The sequence below is a fragment of the Cupressus sempervirens genome, chromosome 4 (assembly GCF_028749045.1).
Source record: "Cupressus sempervirens isolate cs-2001-9-10 chromosome 4, ASM2874904v1, whole genome shotgun sequence".
In the NCBI taxonomy this organism is placed as follows: Eukaryota; Viridiplantae; Streptophyta; class Pinopsida; order Cupressales; family Cupressaceae; genus Cupressus; species Cupressus sempervirens.
In genome coordinates this window covers 208,900,796-208,925,990 of record NC_143121.1, presented here as the reverse complement: position 1 = coordinate 208,925,990, position 25,195 = coordinate 208,900,796, and positions in this window count along the sequence as shown.

The window sequence follows — 25,195 nt, the reverse complement described above, 5'->3', positions numbered from 1 at the left end:
AATGAGTTATCCTCACATGTGGAATAAAGGACAAATAATGACATGTCCTTCACATGTGTACAATAGGAAAAACTACATTTAGGGATCCTTGGAATATTCCAATTAAATACATCCAAAGGAAGATTAATGTTTCTAACAGTTAGCAAAGACATTTGCAATGGATAAAGATCAAATGAGATACTAGTGAGAAATGTCGAAAAAAAAAGGTAAGTGTTATAATGTTGATCAAAACAGACAAAGTGTTACTTACACGAAGGTACTGTGAAACAACCCTGACCATGTTCAGCATGTGATGTCGCAATTGGCACATATGTCTATACAAGAACACATAAAATCAGAGATCATGATCCATAAGATATTATAAAATATTAATATCTATTGAACTTCTATTATTGCTTTAGTCCAATTACTACTTACTTTCAAAGATTGGATTCTACGGTCAAATTCTATTCGCAGCGCCTCTTTCTCCTCACTTCTGTCACCGTTGTAGATAATTTGAACAAGCTCATCAGTGTATCTTTGTGTAATTTTTTGGGTGATGAATGCAGGGTTAGTACTAAGGCCAATGTCATGTAGATATGACACCCATATTTCAGATTGCATTTGATCAGCGATCATTGTAGCTTTTCCTATCAGTTGTGACATCAAATATTTGTATATATAATCAAAATAACTCCAAAGCCATAAAGAAAAGAAAATAATAATAGGACATTTGTTTCTATATTAACATTAAAATTTATAATAATTAATGTTTACCTCTACTGAAGGTGTCTGACATGGTGCATCCATATTGCACTGTGAAAAAATTTAGTAAGTCTCAGAAATTAGTAGCGAAATTAAAGTAATAGACTTACCAATAAAAATATTAATAATAAAGTAGATTGTATATGTAAATCATTTGTCTTAAGTTAAAAATTTAGCGTAACTAATGTTTATATCTAAAAAAATATTTGGCATGTTCTACTTAATGTTTATATGTGCACATATGGTTTGGAAAGAAATATTTGGTCATACAAGACCGCATCATAGTTGACATTGATCATACCTAAAGATTTCATTAATCATCATGATTGTCATCCATGTCACCATCATCATCATCATCATCATCACCATCATTGTACTCATCACTTTGATTGTCGTTGTCATCACCACCATCTTCATCACCATCATCATCCTCTTGATCACTATCATCATCATGACCATCATCGCCATGATCATCACCATCTTCATCACCATGATCATGATTGTCATCAGCATCATCATTATCATTATCACCATTATTGTTATCATGACCAAAATCATCACCATCTTCTTCTTCTTCATCACTGGGTAACTGTTGTTCCTGATAATCATTTACTTCCTCTTGTGCTTCTTCAATATCTTCTTCTTCGATCACATTATACTTTACTAGCCTTCCTCTTGGGTCATGTCTAACAACAAATGACCAACCTGGTTTGTTTGGAACACCAAAGTAAAACACTTGCTCATATTGACTTGGAAGAACATAGGGCTCATCTTTGACTAGCTCAAATGACTTTGTATTAATCATAGTAAATCCACTGTCGTGTTCAATAATAGTCCTATCGGGATCATTTCGATTCAGTCGTAACCTAAACCATTTGAAAAAAAATAGAACTATTTTGAATGAATTAAAGTCGCACTCAAGTATATCATCCAATATTCCATAGTATCGATTTTCAGATTGTTGAGGATGTATATCAGTTCTAGATGAAATATTGGTGACCGTGAAGACAACACTTATCTCAGAATCACACGTTTTCTTTGTTTCATCTAACTTTTTTGTGCAAAATTTATAGCCATGGTAGTACATAGCTTTGTGCTGTTTGACCTGCAATTATTCAAACATGTTAAGAATCTTCTCATTGATCTGTGAGTTGATATTAAACTTATGTCTCATGATTAGTAATCTTATGCATACCTTTGTATCTCTTAAGCCATATATTAGATCAAGTACCATTGGCATAACATTGGGATCTCCATTATGATGAGCTTCTTTAACCAACGATGCAACACCATCCCATGTTAATGAGTGACCATTTTCTTGAGATTGTTCAATCCACACTATCATCTAGTCAAGATTGTTTGCAATAGACAAGTGTAGTGCATCCCACTCATGACCAACTATAAAGAAGACAATTACACTAGTTAGAAACAACTTATATATATTGATGATGGATAAGAATTGTTAAATTAAAAAAAAAACTTATAATTACCTCTCACCCTCCTCAATCTACCTTTCCCCGTCAAGTACTCCCCTTTGAATTTGTCATTATAGTTGGGATCCCAAATGTGATTTAGATGGATACCTGCTGCAAACTTTGGAAGATATTCACTAATATAAACCATGGTCTGGTATATCATATATCCCTCTATCATAGAACCCTCAGGACGTGCTCTTTATCAACCCAAGCCCTTCATAAATTTTAAATGCCTCTCAACCATCCACATTGATCTAGCTTGTAAAAGTCCACACAATTCAATCTCCTCAACTTGATGTATGAGGTAGTGTTCTTGAGCATTGAAAAATGTTGGAGGTAAACACTTTTGCATTTCACACATAAGCTATGGAATTTTTCTCTTCCAATATTTTATATTTTTTTTATCAATTTCTTTAGATGATAGTCACCTAAATGAGATTCAACACGCAAAAAAACATAGAGGAGATTTCAAATAAAATTATACAATAGATTTCATATAAAAAGCTACAAATCTAAGAAAAAACACTCTTCTAACCTCATGTATTTTCCAAGATCATAGATAACTTATTTAATACTTTTGTCAAACTATTGTGGAAGGGATAGAGGTAGGACAAACTGCAATCATTAAAAAATGATCATTTCAATATATTATTAAATAATACAACTGATACTACATTCAATCTTACAAATATACTATAAATAGAAAACATGACTTACCTTGAGGAAGGTATGCCAATCATGTGTCTTCAACCCTGGCCCAAAAAAACCTTTCTTTGATAGAAGAGTGCTTATATTTGCAGCAAATTCTGTTGGAAATTTTGTTTTTTTTATGACTTCTTTTAATGCATCACTTTGTTGCTCCATTAATAAAAAAGGAAGGGCACTTGTATTTATGCGATCTCCATTCCTATTTGATTCAATGAAAAATTTTAGTGCATGATTAGATTCATGAATGTCAGTACAAATTTTAGCAATTTGTTCTCTATCATGCCTTCCATCCAACATTTTCCATAGTGTCTCTGTTACATTCTTTCCAATATGCATAGCATCAAACAAATGCGTGATTGGGAGATCTTTGTAGTATGGTAACCTACTTAATTGAGTAGGATAACTTTTCATTCCTCTAGGAAGTTGGTCATTGATGCCTTGATGACCTTCACGAGTATTAGTTACAGCATTAGTAAATATAAGACAATATCGAAATTCAAATTGTAAACTTTGGACGATAAATTGGACATTACCTCAATGATTTAGTCAATCGTATTCCAACTTCCATAAATGAGGTTTCATTCTTCGTGGCCTTGATGATGTCTCTTCTTTCCCATTGAAAAGATGTTTTTTGAAAATTTGACACCTATGATTATTGTGGAGAAAGTGTCTAAACTCATCAAACATCTGCTTTCATAAACTTCTCGAATGATGACATTTCATCTTCGGACCACAAACTGGACATGCAAAGTTTCCCTTTGTCTGAAGACATAAAAGATCATGTATAATTGGATGATGTACAATTATCATGTGCAACTTAAGAATTTGATAGTAATGTGTAAGCACTATAATAGACCAAAAATATGTGATCTTAACCAAATAACATATCGCAAAAATGAGTTAGCCCAGGGGCATCATGTATTGTCCATACAAGCATTGCATGGAGTTGAAATTTTCGATGTCCTATCGGTCTAGAGATGTCATACATAGTGATGCCATTCCATAAGTTCAACAACTCGTCAATTAGGGGCTCAATACACACGTTCATATCTTTAACTTGGTATTTACCTAGCAATTGAATGAACATTAACATTACGTAATTATTATAACCATTTTCATGCACTATTTATAAATTAATTTAGATAACTATAAAAAAAAATACCTGGCACAATCATTGACAACATTATGTGCTCCCTCTTTATGGACATCCAAGGAGGAATGTTATTGTTAATAACAAAAATAGGCCATACTGAGTAAACAGATCTCATATCTCCATATGGATTGACACCATCCGCTGCCAATGAAAGTTTCATATTATGAGGTTCTTCTTTAAAGTGTGACCATGTTTCTTCTATCTCTTTAAATGTAGAACCATTGGCAGGCATTCGCATAATGTCATCCTGACTTCTATTGCATGCATGGTAATCAATAAATTGTGCCAAGCTAGCGCACCTGAATAACCGTTCCAAACGTGGAATAATGGGAATGTACCGAAGAACCTTGTGAGGCACTTTTTTTGTTATTTGATTTGACTGATATCTACTAACATAACAATCAGGACATTCTGTTGCAAATTCATGTTGTTTATGATATAGAATGTGATCATTGGGACATACATGTATTGTCTGATACTTCATTCCAATCTGATCCATAATGTTAGATAATTCTTGGTACGAACGAGGCAAAATGTTTGGTGGTGGTAACAAAAACTCACTAATCAACCTACAACAACAAATATGCATTGTTAATATAATGAATAGTAATTGTATGCTAACCTTGAAGATGACAAAAATGACATACCTTAGCATACGTGACATTGCTTCATTGGATATGCTATTCATAACCTTTAAGTTCACCAACAACACTATAGCCGACAGTAGAGTTGTTTGGAAGCTTGGGTATAAGGGCGCACGTGCCTTTTCAAGTAAAAGTATATCAAGACCATCTTCATCATTATTATCAGATTTGCTAGTACCATCATTGTGAGACTCTTCATCACTTGCCCTCGTACCACCTTCTTCAATCATGTCCTCTGGCACATTATCATCTTCTTCCATGGGAGCGTTATCCTTAGCTTGGATATTCACACCTCTTTGTTCCTCCAGTAGGAAATCCACATTCAGCAATGGACAAAAATTGTAGCCCCCTTCAACATGACCATATTTCCTACAATGACTCTGGGCTGTTGTGATTAGAATTCTTCGATTCTTTAAACCCTTACACTTTTTGCAAGGACAATAACATTTATCAGGTTTTCTTCGGAATTGAGCCCACAATGCAGCTGTTGTCTCATTATTTTCTTCTAGATTCATATTTTCAGGCATGGTCTTTCTTCGCAGGAAAATATACCTTCAAATAAATTGGACATGTTGTGATTAATGTTTATATCTGCACATATGGTTTTTGTTAATTAATATTTTCAAATGTAACTAAAATGATTACAAACATATCAAAAAGGACCTTCACAGGGTCTTATTACATGAACTATTCTAACATGGTCATGTTGGTTATCTTGAGAACTTAATTTCTTCTCATGCCTTCAACCTTGACCTTGATGCTCCTGCATCATTCTCCCAAGGATCAAGGAAAGTTGGATCATCATGGAATTGAGTAGGCAGACCTTCTAGGAAGTTGCAATACTTCAACCTTGTAAGTGTCACATCAATGCAATGGGTACTAAAAAAACAATTTAAGTTGATGAGAAATGGTTGTTATGAATTCAAATTATAAGCGTCACCTCAATGCATTGGGTGTTAAACAAACAATTCAAGTTGATGAGTATGGGTTTTTATGAACCACAACTCATGAAATATGCATTAAGTCCATACCTGCTGTTTACAATGAGTATGGGTTTTTTTTCCTAAGAACATACCTGTTGTTTATAGTTAGTAAGTTTCTATATCCTCTAACAAATTTGAAGCAATGAGCCAAAGTCACACGGTTGAAGATGATCATTGTCCCCTCAAAGTGCCATCATTTGATAAATTGTTGCATTGAAATATGACCTAGAAAGGGCCTTTCCACATAGTATATTGGCACTATTTGGCAATCATCAATCATGTGGTTATTGCAAAGAGGCTAAGGACCGAACATAGAATCATGGAGATAGTGCACGGATGTACAAGGAAAATTTGTTGCTCTTTGTGGAAGAACGTTAAGTTTTTATCCACCAAAACATGAGTAAAATTTTATAAACTGAATGTATTTTTAAAAATAATGTCAATTCCCTTCAAAAGAAATATTTTGCATGCAACTTACTTGCTGAAGATATTTAAAGTTTAACAACTCTTTAATCACAAGATCCACAATAGTTGGAAGATTTGACCAATCTGTCAGCTGTGGCTTGGCCTGTAGCAACACAATATTCTTAGTATATGCATCTCAACATTTAAAAAATACATCAAGCAATTTAGGTTAGTTACAGTCTGTAAATTAACTGGCTTTTGTTTCTTCTTTAACATATTCGACAATCAAGTACAATTAATAGGAATACAAGAGAAAAACTTTGAATTCTACTAATGTCATCAATGTTAATCTTGGGTTCTAGTACAAAGCTAGTAAGAAATCTGCAGTTGTACCAACCAAGATATTTACAAGACTTGATCACAAAAGGTTCATTTAGCACAAAAAAACTTCAAAAATATTGTATATATACACTCTTTGACGCTGTCAAAGGGAACAATTATTTTAATGATGTTTTACATAAGAATTGCTAGAGGAAATGATAAGCATGAAATATATTCAAGTTTTGACACTAAGGAATTGAAACATCCACACTCAAGAATTGCCTAGAGTATTTAAAGAGTGTGTATCCCACAAATGAAATTGGTATAAATGTTACAACCACCAAATTTGGAGGGCATGGAAATTCATTCATCACTATCCTATGTAGTACACTTAATTTCATATGTTGGAATAATTTTGTGACTTGTACACATGATAGTCCAATAGTTTTTAATGTCATCTTCATCACAATTTTTCTATGATAGTCTAATAGTTGCAGGTGGCATCTTCGTCACAATTTTTCCATGATAGTTTTGTTGGTCTAAATTTTTGCATAATTGAATTCCTTTGTCCAAGGTATAGAAGAATTCAAATTGTGATCCACCTATGGTGAGTAGGGTTTCTAGCCAAGTCATATTTTGTAGGTCTTTGAAGCAATTTTTTGTCAAAACCCTAGGTCTTGTTTTCTTTTAAATTTTTTGGGCGCGAAACTAGAAATATGTGAAGATTCCCATCCTTTTCAAAATTTCCATGCCCTTAGTCACATCTTTTCTTTTGTGTTTCTGACCACCCGATCCCTAAAAGATCTATGGCAATTGCTATCTTGCTATGAAAAGATACAAGTATTTTACCCTTAGCGACATAGAAATCACTGCTAAGTTGAAAAGTGGTACCGTCAAGTGGAAATATGATGATCAGAGATTGTATTATTTCAAAGATATTTCATCACATTTACAATAGACATGTCAAAACCTGAAAAGGAATTACAACATTGAGGTACAAAAGGCATCAACACAAATCTTAGCTTTTTCGATTAGTCGCTTTGTCGCTATCAGAGAAATTGGGCACTTCGCCATTAGCAGTATGATGCCTTCACCAAAAATAATGGCCGGCAGTCACATTTAAATTTTTTGATGATTGTAAGTTTTTTCAAGCTGTGTGGTGCACGTGCTATTTTATTATGTGTCAGATGCATTAACGAGGGTATGACTTCACTCGCATTTATCTTTTCGACCTTGAATTTTGATGAGTCACCAGAAATTGCTATGTCGCTATCGAAGAATTGGTGTCTCTCGCCGGTAGCGACATAGCGCCATGATGGAAAGTAGTACTGCGGTAACTTTTTAGAGTAAGTGGGTCCCAAAAAGTACTCCATCAGATATCAATTATAAAGCTTTGGAACATGCTGGCATCTAATGGGCTACACGTATATGTCGAGAAAAGCAAAGACATCAGGATTCGCTATGTCACTATCGGGAACTTGTTCTTCTCACCTTTAGCGACATAGCGCCCGACCAAGAAATAAACAAATATTGGCCCCAAGTAGTAGGTAATATAGCTAGGATTTCATCACGTCATCAATGATTGGACCCATGCCCTATTCACAAAATATATGAAAGACTGATCGTCAGATCTATCTCAGATCCATGATCGTCGCTATCTCGCTATGGCGAGTTGCACGAAGGTTATGAATAGTGACATGGCGATAAGGGGCCCACCATATTTCTTTTGAGAAATGCATCAAATGTCATCCACATGATCAAATCAGGATCAATGATGGGTCTTATCTCGCTATGGTAAGGTGCTCACTCTTTATGTATAGCGAGATAGCGCCTAAGTGACACGTGTCCTTAGAGTTCTGTGGGTCCAGTTCAGAGGCGCCAAAAATGAAGGAAAGGTACACATGGAAAATTTTCATTGGGTTGACTGCCAGCTTGTCAAGAGGAACATGAGTCGTCTTTGCTTGAATCCCTGGATCGTAGGATTTTTCATAAATCCACGGTGTAAATTTAAATATAGAAGGTGATGTCACCCTATGCATTTATGAGAGATGAAAGCTTTGTGTGTGAAGAAAAATAGAGTATAACACAAAAGATTTTCTTAATTCCATCATACTTGAACAAAGATTCAGAGCATTTCTAAGCAGAAACAGTTGTCGAGAAGACCGTGCTGGATTCGATAAGATTGTGAACCAGTTTGTTCGTAGAAAGATTTCAATAACACTAAGAAAAACTAGAGCAAAATTCAAAGTAAGTACTTGCATTATAATCCTCATGCTATTTCAATGCCTTCGAGAGTTAATTAAAATGGCTCCAAAATAGAAAGCATTTTTTGGTCAAGAGAACTATTTGGATAGGAATGTCCACGATGATTTGTTTGAACTGCTCCCTTCTTCCACTATTGAAACTATAGAAGTTAAGAGGCTAAATTCATTAAACCCTAGGCTAAAAATAGAAGATGGGTTGTATGACAAAGGAAACTGGGTTAGGGATGCAACAACTTCATAGACTGGTCTTGTTTTATTCAAAAAATGGTTTTCAAAGAGTAACGTTTTTGCCCCACATGTCAACATCTGGAATTTTGGTCTAGGGAAAATGATGATTCCCAGTGTTTTCATGGATTATGGTCTTTTGAAAGATATAGCTAAGAATTATGACCAAGCGCTTAGGTTAGTGAGGAGAAATGATGGTGAAATCTTGATTACAATCAGTGCAGAGGAGAGTAGGGAAGTTTTCAGTTTAGGTCCTATCACTAATTATCATGTGCCCATTGATTTGAAAGGGTTAGAAAATGAGTATATGTCTAAGAGAGATGCAATTAGGCAAGGAACGCTGAGCTTACACATAGGTAGAATTGGAACACTGCCAGTAATAACAACATCCTCCAAGGAGCCTTTCAAAAGGGCATACTTCAATTCTAGGGCTATATATATATATATATATATATATATATATATATATATATATATATATATATATATCTGTGTGTGTGTGTGTGTGTAAAGTTTTTGGGAGAGATGAAGAAGAGTTCATGCCTATGGATTTTATGTATATGATTACTTAGATTTCCACTTTTGGTGTGGATATAATTTTTGATTTTGCTTCTTACTTAGCCGAGGAGATTCACATTGGACTGATTGGAATTGCTAAGGGTAAGGTGGAAAAAACTTTTAGCCATTATTCTCTGTTAATGCACATGTTCTTATTAAAGGGAGTAACATATTTTAGTAAATAAATGGGATTAGATAGAGAAGAGAGTGGGGAAGCATTACCAGTTCAATTATGGAGTGCAGATATGACTTGGGATGCAAAGAATGCCAGTTTTGTCAGGTTTGATAGGTATTTTGCTTCAAAGCTGAGATGCCTCCTATTAAGGGACAATCCCAGAATCCCCAAAGAATTAATGAATCTCATTAGGCCTATGAAAAACCCAAGTGGTTTGAAAGTTTCACATAATTGGGGAGATGTCATTCCATATTTTGTTTCTCCTATATTTAGAATATATGGTTTTAAAGGAAGCCCTCACGTACTACCCTACCAAGTGCCTTTGAAGGTAGGAGTTGCTGAGATATTGTGGCAACTGGGAGGAATGGAGGAAGCCCTTCTATTGAAAAGACAAAAGGGGTCAATTTTTTCTACTTGCACAGTGGCTCATCATTTTCTAATCACAAAAGGAGGTTGGCTTTCTCTGCACAAGATTTTGAATCCTTATAAGATGGCCACTTCCCATCCTCATTTTTGTGATTCTGAAGGATTTTATCATTTGGCTCTGAGGCAGAGAATTAAGCTTGGTAAAATTGAGCATGAATTTTATTTTCCTGAAGACTTAATAAGGAATGAGTACTCCTTGCAGGAGCAAGAGACTAGGAAAGAAAAGTGGAAAGCCTTTTCTAAAATTTTGGATTTTATTCATTGTTTTGATCTAGATTATAGTCCTTTGGACGATGTAGTTACAAATGTAGATAAGATGAGAAAACTTATGAATAATTTTCTTGAAATAATAGAGGCAATGAATGAAAAGAAACAATTCTTTATTAGGTTCTACTCGGATAAGGCTAGGGAAGTAATGGGAAGATTGGGTTTTACTCCCAATACAAGGGCAGGTCAATTAACTATCCAAAAAAGGCTGGGATGTACTATTGTTCAAAATAAAAAGAATATAGTGGACAAAGGCGAACAAACAATTGAGTCCACTAGTAGGGTTTTGGAAGAGAGGCCTACTGAGCTCTCCCCTAAGAGGAGGAAAATAATAAGAGAGGAGGATTCTCATGTTGAGGAGTATTCACCTTCATAGACCCCTTTGAGAACTAGGGAGGAGCAGCTCACTATTGAGCAAATTGAACAAATTGGATCACAAGGGGGAGTTTTTTTCACTCAAGCAGAGATTGATGAAGGGAACCCCCATGAACCTCCTATGCCAAGCCTCGAGGTGACTATAGCTGATTTTAAGGGAAGGGAATTGGACCCTATTTTGGAACAAGCTAGCTAGCAATTTTTGTCAGATGACAGTTTTCTAAGGTCTAGGGCTTTCCATCAATTTTCTTATAGGGAAAACATCCACAATTTTGAGTAAAGATGTAAGAACTTGAAAATAAAGAATCCAAAAATGGATGAAGCCTCCATCCAAAACCAAATAACGGAGCAAATGATGCAAGAATTCTAGAACATTACCCCTGAGGAGGGAAGGAAAATGGTAAAAACTTCTAACATACTATTGTTGTCTAATTGAGATATTGCAGATGCATTGATTTTCAACTCTATTTCTAATAGACTGGAGTTACAAGACCCAAATAAAAAGGAATTTGTAGGGACTACTTTTAGTGATGATCAAGCTGCTCTTGTTATGTGGCCATTAAGAAGAGGATCCAAGATTGTATCAGCATAGCCTGATGGTTTAGGACTGACAAGGAATATTATTGTGAGGAGAGTTGCTGATACCTTACACATACAAGTAGCCCACATGAATGTGGATTATTCTCAGTTTTCCTTGGCTACTGCTAAAAGGGAGGAAAAGGAAATTTTTGAATTACAAAGTAAATATGAGGTAGTTGTGGATGCCTACAATAAAGAGGTAAAAAGGAGAGTTGAGCTTGAGAACAAGTTACTGGGAAAATCCACCAAGCCTAAAATAACATACCATTGCCCCCCTGTTGAATCTTTCAAATCTACTCCCCTCATTGAAATACCAGACACACCCCAAGGGCCACAGTATTACACTGATGAGGATTTTGAAGAAGAAAAGAGTAAACTGTGGGCCTTACATGTAGAGCTAGAATCTAAATATGAAGATGAACTAAGAACAACTCTTACATATCTTGGAGACAAGGTTGAATGGCCACTAATCCATGATCAATTGGCCAAGGTGATTAACATTTGGGAGGAATTAAAAGCAGATGATGAGGCTCTAAAGCCTATTGTGAACAAATGGGTGAGAAGGGAGAAAGCAATAACCTTATTGTGTCTATTTGTTATAAATAATTATCATGATCAGATTGATAAAACCTTTGACATTGTTTCTGATTTTGCTGATTTTGATAGCAAAAGGATACATTTACAGAAGATAATAATAGGCTACTTAGACAAATATAAGAGCCAAAAATTCAATTTATTTCCTCATGCCCTAGATAAGAAAAATAGTTTGAAAAGAAAAGAGGAATGGGCGAAGGAACTTGATGATTTATTCTATTTAAGAATGAATCAAGTCATAAATGAAATAGGGCATGCACGGTGGGCCACCACAACAAAAGAAATGGTGAAAGCCAAAATATTCTTTGATTCTTTAAAATAGGAATTTGTTGATATTCATAATGAGGCTGACTATATAATAAAAAAATAGAAGGATATTTTGCAATTCAATTGACCAGATAACACATTATTTGATAGGTGGATGGCAGAAATGCCTTCTAGTGAACAATTTGATGTAGATGAAACTGACAGTGATGAGGTGCAGGGTGAGGAAGTCCAAATCATTGATACCATCACTACTCAAACCCAATTATATGAAGTAGACAAGAAAAACCTATCACTTTCAGTTGTAGAACCGGGACCACAAGATGACAATACAATTAAAGAAAAGGAAAAGGTAGAAGTTGTCCTTACCATGCAAAATGAAGGTTCTGGAAGCCTGCAGGTGGAGGTTAATGTGCCCTCATCAGAACAAGCTTCATCATTGGCTAATTTAGCAGTTACATATGAAGATGAATCAGATCAATAGCCAACTCAACAACATCAGAACATGTAACAGAAGCTGACCCATTGAAAGGAATGATTTGATTTCGATATCTTCTGTTACCCATAGTTTTGTCATTTTGTGATAGGTGTATGTAGATATTCCTTGTAAAAGACACCTGTCAGTTTCTCTTAGTCTAAAGCTTGTTGCATTTCACACTACATAAGTGAAATTCCAGGGCAAGAGAAAAGGTCTAAATTCTATTTTCTAAGTGATACACTTAGTCTATTTTTCGTCCAACATTTTTGTGCAAAAATTCGTGATGTATTTTCTCTATCAGATCTTGAGAATACATGAATATAGAATGATCTATGTTTCTTTCTGAAGGTCATTCTGAGTCTATTGTAAATTGTATACAATTTTCAAGGAAAATGAATAAAAATTATTAACTGTCCCCATATCAGTTCTTTCTGAACTTTGTCTCCTTTTGATTACTTGGTTATCTTGATGTTGTATAAGTAAAGGCTTGTGCAATTGAATGCAGTTCAATTAGGTTGTATATCTATTTATCATGGTTGTTAATTCAATGGATTAAGTAAAAGCTTTCATGAATTTGATAAGGTTGCTGTAGTAGTGGAAAGGATTTTGAATGACAATTTCTGATAAGAATTGCCAATAAAATTTGTTGTAAGGCAACAAATAAGATCTAGAGATTTTTAGTAGACTCTAAACCCCAATGGATTAGGCATTGATCAAATTTAATCTAGTTGAAAGAGAAATGTGTCACACATGATTGTCAAAATGCAGAATTATAATCAACTTTACTTTTATTTCTTGTAGATCTTCAAAGTTGGCCTCTACTTGTTTGCATGGAATGTTTTAGCTTTAGTTAGCCATTAACATCTGCAGACTTATAGAAGATTTTTGGCCATATCTGTTATATGGGATGTGTTTATTAAAGTATCAAGAATTGTACATGTATTGGAGAATTTGAGATGAGAATCAGAATGAAACTAAGATAATTCTCATACAATTTTCCCAGTCTTGTATCATTTCTGGGTATACCCACCCTAGTTTTGTAGAGCCAAAAGAGTAGAAAACCACCCTTGGTTTTGTAGAAGTTTGGCCCAAATGGTGTGCACATACAATTTATAATAAGAATTGGCTAGTCTTTAGACTATGTGAGTATTGTCATCTTGGTATTAAGCATTTTGTTGCTTAGTAGTTTTAAAATACCAACAAGTTTGTTATTCATCCAAATGGAAACCCTTGTAGGAAGACCTAATTGCAATGCAACAATTAAATGCAATGTTGAAATATAGGAGAGAGATTCTTTTGGTTGAATTAGAAGATAAATCATCTTCTAACAAAATGACAGAGACTTTCAGTGAAGGATCCAAAGTACATCAATTCAATTATAGTCTAGTAAATTTAGGTGCCATCTTCATCATAAGTTTTTGAATATAGTCTAGTATTTGTAGGTGTCATCTTCATCAAAAAATTTCCATGATAGTCTATTAGTTTGAGGAGTCATCTCCATCACAAGTTTTCCATGGCATACTTGTAGTTAGAGGTGCATTGAAGACCTTTTATCACTACATGAGCTAGTAGTAGATGGTGATTATTCATTATCATCATCATCATCTAACATAGAATCACATGAATGTCATTTTTTATAGCCCACATGGCCTAGGTATTGAGGGTACAACTCCAAGCAATAAACACACCAGATTTCAAATTATTATCTTTATGTGTTGATGTTTAAGTTGAATGTTCTAGAGTTGAAGAGAGAAACACACTGAATTTTTTTTCCTTTTTGTTCTTTTTTTGAATATGAAACTATTGTCTAAATGATAAAATATAATTATGTATTATTAAAACAAAAATACAAGAAAAATATGATACCAACACAACTATATTTATAAAACAAAAAATTTGTCAATATTATTTTTTCTAACCTTTTACAACTACAGCTTCTGCATATACATTTCCTTTCTTTTCTTTCATTACTATAACAAAAAGTATAATAGTTGTTACAATAGACCAACATTCCAAATGATAAATCTGCATCTACACACTTTCAATAAATGAAACAACAAGTACATTACATTCTTTTTGCAACTAGACTCTTTTTAACACTTATCATCAAATCGTTAGTGAGAAAAAACACTTGAGCGGAGACTCTCCCATTTATATTACACAACAATGGATGAACTTTGGCATAAAAAATAATAATGATAGTAATAGTATTCACTTCCATCTTCAATATTATCATAAAAACCTACAACAAAAATACACATGTACCTATGGAAATATGCTCGAAGAGAAATCCCTCTCCTCGACCACCGGAGATGCAGGTGTAATTGGAGGTCATGAATGGAATAGCTTTTGAAGTTGAGCACATCAGGAAGAATGAAAGAAAGACAATATCGAGAGTTTCGAACTACTATTCTGCCCCCCCTATATTGATGCAAATGCAAGGCCTCCTTTCATATTATTCTCAGGGCTAGCAGGCGTCATTAATCAAGTGGGTGGAGAAAACTTGAAATGAAATTGGGCTCAGAGAAAACCATGTGAAAATGCTCCAAAAATGTCAAATGAAACTGAGTGCAAAAAATTTAATTGGGCAAATGTTTTTTGAACTTTACAGATGTATAAGCCTTGTGTTGGTCGAAATTTTGACCAGCATGGGTCTTATATATAAGAAATGAAATTTTTGCCTTTACATTTCGATCACCCTAAATTTATTTAGTTTATGGTCAAAATTTTTGGTTGAAAAATGATGTTAAATGTAGTAGTGTTGAACCACACCATCAGGACACTATTCTAAACATATCCATGGTCATGCATTACTAGACAAGAAAAACCTTGTCTGTACAACTAAGATCTCTCTCTGTTACTCTTCCAATCTTTATAGACTTACTACTATGGTGACATCAATAACAAATATAGTCATGAATGCAACATGTCAATACTTTCCAATGTTTAGGATACTCCCATAATGTAGTCTCATCAATATTCATGCTAACAGTACTTTCTTAAGAAATAATGGGAAAAGTTTGAATTGGGTTTAAAACCCAATTATTTTGATATAAATCCATTTCATGGGGTAGGTGGAGGGATTCCTTAGGATAGGCCTAGGGTAAAGCTTGGTGATAATACTAGGAATCACCAACATCATCAACCTCTTTTTCCTCTTACTTCACTGATTGTTCTAGTGCCTCTCCATCATTGAGTAGTGTCATTTTCTCTCAGTTCATTGAGTGCCCTTTCAAAGAAATTAATACAATAGTGGACACAGACAAAGGATATTCATCTCTTGGACACATTTGTACTAGTTGTGGGGATATATGTAGAGGTCCCAAAAAGCTTCACAAATGCAACATGAGATGCCCATACTACCAAGGTTGGTGATTTTTATGATGAGGCATATGCTACTCAAGGTGTTGTTGGTGATGATATTGATGGGTCATCATCTTGACCTTCTTTGTGGGAAAGGAGATTATCAGGAGAAATAGGTAAAAATCTAATTAAAATTTATAAAGTACATTATTATTTAATTTCTTCATATGCATAATTATATTAACCATAATGTCTGTTGATTTTCATTTAATAAAGGATGGATGATATTGTTCCTCCGAGGAGATAGTAGTCTTCTTTCGAGACCTTTAGACATTGGCATCTCTCATACAGTATGCACTTTTATTTATACTACTTGAATTTAATAACATGTTCCAATATATTATTTTTGTTTGATTTTGTAGGGATTTCCATCAGTTACACACTTAGATGCTTCTACAGGTCTTGATCCATCCACTAGTGAGGCACAACCTCAAATACCTACATCATGAACTTTTCAAGAAAATTTCTTTTTACTATTTTTATGTACACATTGTTATTAACTTATCTTGAACTTTGATTCATGTATAATAATGTGTTTGGTTTTAAGAATGGGGCATGGATGATACTATTCCATCTAGGCCTCAATATAGTTTGTTTTCAAGTCCTTCAAATTTTTTGCCATTTTAGACATGTTGGTTCCTCTAATAGTGAGGCTAAGCCCCAAATACCTACTATGTGTACTTTTTCAAGATTGTTCCAAGTTTCATATGTATTCTTACTAACTTATATCTATAACTTTGATTCATCATTGTGTATTGTAACTATAGGTCATTGCAATAGGTTATCATCATGGTAGAAGCATATCTCTAGACTCATTTGTGACACGAGCTAGTACTCAAGTATGATATATATTCTTTTATTTCAAAAAATTATAGTGTAAGTTATATACTTTTTTAATTTATGTACTTTGTAATTCATGTATATATAATTTTGACTCAAGCTTTATGTATCCATGATTTTAGGAGGATGTCGCCATGAGTGTTGCTGGGAGTATATGACTATGCTAGATGGAGGTACATAGATCATCCTTTGAGGTCAATATTCTTATTTATACATAGTTTATTATGACCTTTATCAAATTTTTAAAATTTATGTATTGTCTTATAGGACTTGACCACTGTCACATTTGGTAGCTATGAGAGTGCACCTCCTCCTCTTATAGAGGTACACCTATCTCACATGGTAAAATTTTAAATAAGTACTAAATATTTAATTTTATTTTCAAGCTAGATTTTGAAACCCATTTCAATTAAGCATGTACATATTGTCTTCTTAGGATGCCACACATGATGCCACACACGATGCCCCACTTGATGAGACACGTCATGTAACATAGGATGATCCATGTGAGTCTTCTTCATATGTCGTAAAGAGGACTCTAGATCAAATAGTTTATGTCTTTTGGCACCTTTACATTATATTTTTATGGTATATTTTGTTTGTTATGATACACTTTGTATTAGGATAGTTATCTATATTATATATTTTGACTTCGTAAATCATGTTATCACATATTAGACCATGTTATATATTTTTCCAACTTTTTATCATGTTAGTGTGTGATATCTTCTTATGTTATCAGGTTGTAAGTATGACACATTTTTTTTATTGTGACACATTTTATCCATGTTATGACACTTTTTGTTAGTATATGATATGAACAATTATAAATAATTTATTTATTTAAACATGTTTGAATGTAAAATTAATAGAAAAATATAGGCAATCATTATAAATTGACAAAGAATTTAATATCAAGTGTACACCAATAATTTTTGAATAGAAGTGAACTCCTATATTTTACACAATTGAAGTCGTCTATTTTAAAAACTAGTCAAGTCATATATTTTGTTAGCTTAAAGAATAAATTTGACAACTGAGTGTCAATACACTTAACCAAGATCAAGAGTAAGTGTCGAGTAAGATAAGGTGCCAAGTAATAAAAAGTGCTGAGTTGAATAGGTGCCTAGTGCAACAGGTGTCGAGTAATAACAAGTGTCGAGTGCAATAGGTGCCAAGTGATAACAAGTGCCGAGTACAACAGGTGCCGAGTGTTAACAAGTGCTGAGTACAACATGTGCCGAGTGATATAGTTTTTTTCATGTTCCAAGCTATCCAAGAAAAAACATGTGCCGAGTATTAGAAATACTTCAGGAGCCGAGTAACTTAGTAAGATCAGCATAAAATTTAGAAATTGCACAAACTATGATGCAAACAGTTTTTGCAGCCGATAGAAGGTAAACTTCGAGGGATTTAATGATAAAATACAATCTTTTATTTTTCCTATGTAATTTGAATGTAGCCAATAAGAAAAATGCTAAAGGCATGCAACCAATCAGAAAAAGATAAGTATTGAGCGAGAAATTGAGAATCAATATGGATCGTAGATCTAAATCAAACCCTAAGTCTTTGAAGTCTTTATAAGGAAGATGAAATTTCATTGTAAATATACATATGGAAGGACATACAAGGGTGCATAAGAAAATCTATTTTCAGAAGCAAGAATTATCAGATCACAAAGGATCAAGATCAAGAGAAGGCGGAAAAGGAGCCTGTATTCAGCAATCAAGGATTGTAATCTATCAGGTTTATTGTATCTAATACTCTCTAGCAATTGTATTAGAATGAAAATCCTATGGTGATAGGTTAGCTTTACAGCTATTTTGTAAGAACCTTTTGATTAGGTGATTAAAATCCTTTAACCAGGTGACACTTCATGTTAAGTGTTTGTAAATCCTCTAACCAGGTCACTATTAACAGAGTGTGAAGCCTTTAACAGGGCAAACCATTAGAAGTGGTTAAACAATATTGCTGCAGTAAATTTTTGTGGGTATCATCCCCACCCCAGTTTTACCTTCTTATTCCTGGAGGGTTTCTAGGTTACCAAAATTTTGGTGTTATGAGTTATTGATGCATGAGTCTTGTTACATTTTTATTTAATGTATTCACATGCATGCAACTTACTTTCAGTTAAAAGTTTTATTGGCTAAAGTTTGATACTTATGATTCAAGCCCCCCCCCCCCTCCTCTCATAAGTACTCTTTCCATATTTGAATATTCCAACAATTGGTATCAGAGCAGGTCAGGTTCTCACAAGGAAAAGCCTAATAGCTTGGAGGGAAAAATCTAAAGATGGAAGCTTTCAAACTTGGAAAGATCATTGAAAATTAGGTGATAGATGTGCAACTTGCTCTGGATAGCTTGGAGGAATTCAGAAAAAAATTGAGAAGCTCATTAAAAAAGAGGAAGGATCTAGCCATAGCTGAAAATGATATGTACTACAAGGAGATTGATACCACCAACATATTTTCTAGTGGAGACACTAAAGAGTTTGATGCAACAAATAGCAGAACTGATGGAGAAAAATAAAATTCAAGTAGATGAGATAAGATCTCTCAAGATGGAACATGAATCATAGGCTATAATGATATGTGAAATTACTAAACAAAAGAAAAGAGCAGTTGATGATAAGGTCATGATGGAAAATGGCAAAAGGAATCTTGTAAACAGACTTGAAGAAAAATGTACTAAATTGACAAAGATCTCAAACATGCAGATGGATACACTTGCCCAAATGATGAATCTTCATCATGAACTCAATGTAAAGGATATTCAGATCTCTACCTTGAAGATGCAAAATGAACAAATGCAGAATGAATTGAACAGAGAAAAAGAGGTAGTAGAGAATCTCAACAAATCAAGTGAAGCAATCAAGTATTTTGAACAGTTGCTGAAATCACCAAAATCTGCCCATGATACAACAGGACTTGGATATAACAGCACTAAAGTTGGAGAATCATCAAAGAGTGCTAAACAAAGAAGTGATAAAGGTAAGAATTCAAAACCTACTTGTCATTTCTATAATAAGAAGGGACATACAGCTAATGTGTGCAGGAGTAGAAGATTCAATCAATCAAACATACCCAAAAGTTTCTATCACAAGTGCAACATGCAAGGACATATGACACAAAATTGCACATCCAATGTCACAAGGACTCAAAGATTTGATGGACATTGTTATAATTACAAAAAGTATGGACATAGAGCTTTTGAATGTAGATCAAAGTCTATGTGGACAGTAAATCAACCAGCAAAGAAATCAAACCATGAATTTTGGGATTACAACACCAGGTACAACTGTCACTATTGTCAAGAATATGGACATATCCCATAGAACTACATAAGAACACATTTTAAAGGGAACCACAAAAGATGGTTGAATCAAACCACATGTTTTAGTTGCTTAAAAATTGGTCATGTCAGCAGGAATTTCCCAACAAGGTCAAAGGCATCAAGTTCTGAGTTCAACAATGGAAAGGCAAAGATAGATGTTGGACATATCAGAAGTGAAATGAATAAGACATGGAGGAAGAAAGATGAGTCTAGCACATCAAATATAGAGATCACTTCACCTAATAGGTCAAGTGATCACACTTCATCAAATTAAGAAAAAAACAAGTGTGTGGGATTGATAAACCTAGTTACATCATAAATCAGTCCCAAGACATATAAGAACTGCAAAAATGAAATCAGCATAAACAAAGATGCTAAGTCAAAATTGAGAACGTTTTGAAGATATGTCAAATTTTCCTTCAGGAGCCTAGCTGCTAACAACGACCGAGTTGATAGTTGATGCCGAGCTATGAAATATCAATATGAGCTGAGTAAAGTAAAACATAATGGAAGTCGAGTTAGGTCAAAATTTCTTTAGAAGTCGAGTAGACAGTTGGCAGCGTACTAAGAATTTATTACTTTGTTTTGAACGGTACATAAATCTGATTTTCGATCATTTTCCCACCATTCGAACAAGAAGCAAAGCTGAAAAAAAGTGGAGAAGATCAAGATCAGCTCAAAAGCCATTTGTGAAGATTTCAACAGCGATTCAAGACAAATTTCATCGATCTAAGGTATTTTACTTAATTGTTGAGCTACGTAGGACTCATAAACTTGTTTAAATTATAAACCCTAGTTTGGAAAACAATGGCATCTGGGTCAAGAACCACTAAAGTTATAGAGAGTCATGAAGTTCAGTTGGTCAACAACGAAGTTAAACAACTTGAATTTAAGCCCATTCCAAAAGTAGCATATAAGAATGACCCTGCAGGTGCATTATCAGTTATTCCGGATAAAGTTCTTATGGTCCAAGATGTTTGTAGATGCTATAATTGCAAAATTGGTGCCATAGGAGACTTAGAAATTCATAATGCATATGATAAACTATGTGAAAACAAAGTACTGAAAAATGAGTTTCCAATAATTGAAAGAAAAGGGTTAACCAAAACCCTAGCATTTTCGACTGTTTTCAAAACTGAATAGGTATGGATAGTTTTGAGCCGAATACATGATGGAGCTTTTTGGTTAGAGTCAGGACCAGTAAAATTCACCAAGAAAATTGTTCATAGGGTTACTGGTATTCCAACCCTAGATTGGCCAAAGACCCTGTGAAGTGACAAAAGGGAAGTAATAGAGAAAAATATAGGTGCCAAATGGAACAATAGAGGGATGACTATTGACACTGTCACAGATCCCCTACTAGATTTTTCTGTGAGAATCATTTCACACAAATTCTATCAATCAAGTAGGTTGAACAGTGTACATTGTATAGCAGTTGATGTTGCATACAAGATAATCAAAAGGGATCATACTTATGATTTGGCAGAGCTCATGTTTCAATAGATTAATGAAAATCTGGGAGCTATAAGAAAGAGCAAGGGAGCTCAATGCAAATTTGGATCAGTTTTGATGTGTATGTTTTTCTATCTCATGAAAGAATTTCCTTCTAAGGGTAAAGTAAAGTGGAATCCAGACAAAACAAGTGTTGAAAAAATTAATGGATACATTGAATAGATGGGTGAAAATTTTGATGCCCAAATGATTGGTTATTTTGAGGACTTCAAAAAGTCCATGAAACAAAGAATGAGAATTCCAGTCTCATTGACTAAGAAATATGAAAAAGATATTTGTTTTCTTGTAGATATAGATTATACCTACATACAAGCAGTTATACCTAGAGTAAGATGGCTTAGGCCACTAGGTTATGAACTTGATGTTGATCAAGCCTCTGCAACAATAACAACCTTACTTGCAGAAGAAGCAGATAAAAATGCAAATTTTTTTGGAACTTATGATGTTGTCAAATCAAAGGTAATAACAGATTTGAAGATTACTTCAACAGTAAAGAAGAAAGAGAAAATGGTGAGACAAATCAAAAGAAAATTTCGCGTGGAAGAAGAAGAAGGGACAACAGAAGAAGAAGGAGAAGACATTGAAGAAGAAGGAGATAAACTTCAAGGTCAGACTCAAGGGTCAGGAGAAGACAAAGAGGAAAGTGTTGAGGTAGAAGAAGCCAAGGAAGCACCAGTTAAGAGAAAGACCACAACTCCTTCTACTCCTGAATCCAAGGGGAGGAAAGAAGCTACCCCTACACCAAAGAGACTGACCACAAGGGCTGTAGTACAAAGAGCCCAAGAGGAGGCAAAAGGAAAGAAGGAAGACTCAAAGAAGACTACTGCTGAGTCAAAGAAAAGGAAATTTATTCCCTAGCTTGAAACATATGAGGAGAGAACAGATTCAGAGGACAATAGTCAATTTCAAGAGTTAAGACACAAACCCCAGACTGTTGTTGATAAATTATGTTCAAAAATTAGAAATAATGATTTAAAAGGTCTAAAGAACCTAAATTTTTCTAAGCTCACCAAAGAAGAGAAAAATAAATTAGAGGAATCTGTGTATGCTATGATGGCTGAGTATAAGCACACACCTCTAGAATTAGATGAATCTATGCCAAGAGAATTGTACAAAATTATAGAGGATAAATGGCATTTTTTTTTACAAATGGAAAAAGAAATAAGGGAGTCAACATTGGCAAGATTGTTGCCTGATTTGACTAAAGATAAAATAATAAATGCTGTAAAAAGGCATAATAATAGATTCACTCCCAAGTATAGAGCATTCAGCATATTGCAGAATAAAATTGAAGAGGTAGTTACTAAATCCACAAGATTGTGGAAAATAGTTTACAAGAAAATTGAAGATGTATATAATGAAGAATATAAGGTAGAAGCAATTGCCAAGACAAAGGAAAGGAAAGTGTCAGAAACCAAAGAGAAGAAACTAGTGGAGGAGGAGAGTAAAGAAGAAAAGGAAGAAGAGGCACATAATGAGGAGAAAGAGGAAGAGAAAGATACAGCTGAGCCACAAGATCAAAGTATGCAAGACATACAGGTATCTCCTCCTAGTCCTCCTCATGCCACCATCACACCTACAGATATCATAAAAATAAAGGATGTTATAGATACTTGAAATCTAAACATCAATCCATTAACTGCAAAGAATTTGGAAATCTTTGACCAATCATCGCTGGTAGAAGAATTAAGTTCAAATCCTGTATTGGTCAGTGTTGATGAATTACAGAATCCATAAGTCAAGGTAAAAGCACTAGTGCCATCCTTGACCATAAAAACTACTAGTATTCTATTCCTTCCACCACCACCTCCACCAAGTATAGTCACTTATACACACCAAGTGCCGAGTACAACAGCAGGGGAAATAAAAGAAACATCTGAATAGCCAACAAGTTCAACCCCACCTAGCATTCACAAAAGGAATATACAAGCTGAAGAAAAAGAGACAAAGAAAAAAAAGGAAACTACAATACAAACATTGGTTTCTTTACCAAAATCTGGTACTCCAACACAAACTCTTCAGCAGCCAAGCACAGATGGATTACAGCTGAAAATCAGAACACCAGGCTCGAGCTCATCAAAGGCAGTCAGGAGACTTCACTATGGAGTTCCTGAGCTTGATGAAGAAATAAAGATTCCATATTATGAATCTAGCACTCTTACTAAAGAGAAGATTAATGAAATTCAGAGTGCATTGGACAAAAGAAGGAGACAAGAAGCACTAAGAAAGGAATACCAGCATAAGCTTACATTGAATGAAATTAAAGACATATTTACAAAAGCTTTTTGTTTACAATCTCCAGACGAGTCAAGACCAATTATGGAACAACTATCTGATATAGTTGACCAGGTGACTAATGAAGACCAGGAAACAAATGCCAGATTGCTTGAATGGTCAGAAAAGAAGTTCCTAGGAAAAGTAAATAGTAAAATATCCGGTGATATAGCATTGTCACAAGAAGAACAGGTAAAGAAAGTTATAACAGTTAAAATTCTACTAGGAAACATCTTTTCCCTATACAACAAGTTGTGTGATTTTTCCACATTCACACAGGACACTAGCCAGAAAATACTAAGCTTGGAAAACAATCTAAAAATTTCTAGCATGCAACTCCCCACAGATCCAGCTTAGAGTGAGAATCATTTTGTCCAATCGCTTCACACACAAAGAGAGTTAGCTATTTTAGCAGCAAAGGAGGCAACCACAAAAGCCAAATTGATACAAATCCAATCATCAATAACTCCTCACTTGGAATTACTTCACAAGGAGCAGATAAATGCAAAGACAGTCCTCAAGAAAGACCCCAATCTTTCTTCATCTGATGGACTTGTACACCTAGCAGCAGAGATTGCCATCTAGCAAAAGACATTGGATGTCGCATTAGCAAATTGGGATGCAGCTCTGAAGGTACTACTTGAAGTAAATAGCACATTTTTGGCCAAGTATGGCATTTCATTGTAAGACCCTTGACATAAGTGTCAAAAAGGGGGAGAATAAGTAATAAGAATAAGAGTTAAGTACAGAAATGAAACGATAAGTATGATAAAAGGGGGAGATAGAAAATTTTGAAATTTTGGGGGAGATAGCAAATTTTGGGAAAAGTTTTTGAATATAGGATAAATTACTGAGTCACATGGATCTTAATTAAGTGTTTTTGCCACTCATGTCAAAGGGGGAGATCGTTAGCTTAAAGAATAAATTTGACAACTAAGTGTCAATACACTTAACCAAGATCAAGAGTAAGTGTTGAGTAAGATAAGGTGCCCAGTAATAACAAGTGTTGAGTGCAACAGGTGTCGAGTGATAACAAGTGTCAAGTGCAACAAGTGCCAAGTGCAATAGGTGCCGAGTGATAACAAGTGCTGAGTACAATAGGTGCCGAGTGTTAATAAGTGTCGAGTACAACATGTGTCGAGTGATACAATTTTGTTCATGTGTCGAGCTATCCAGGAAACAACATGTGCCGACTATCAGAAATACTTCAAGAGCCGAGTAACTCAGTAAGATCA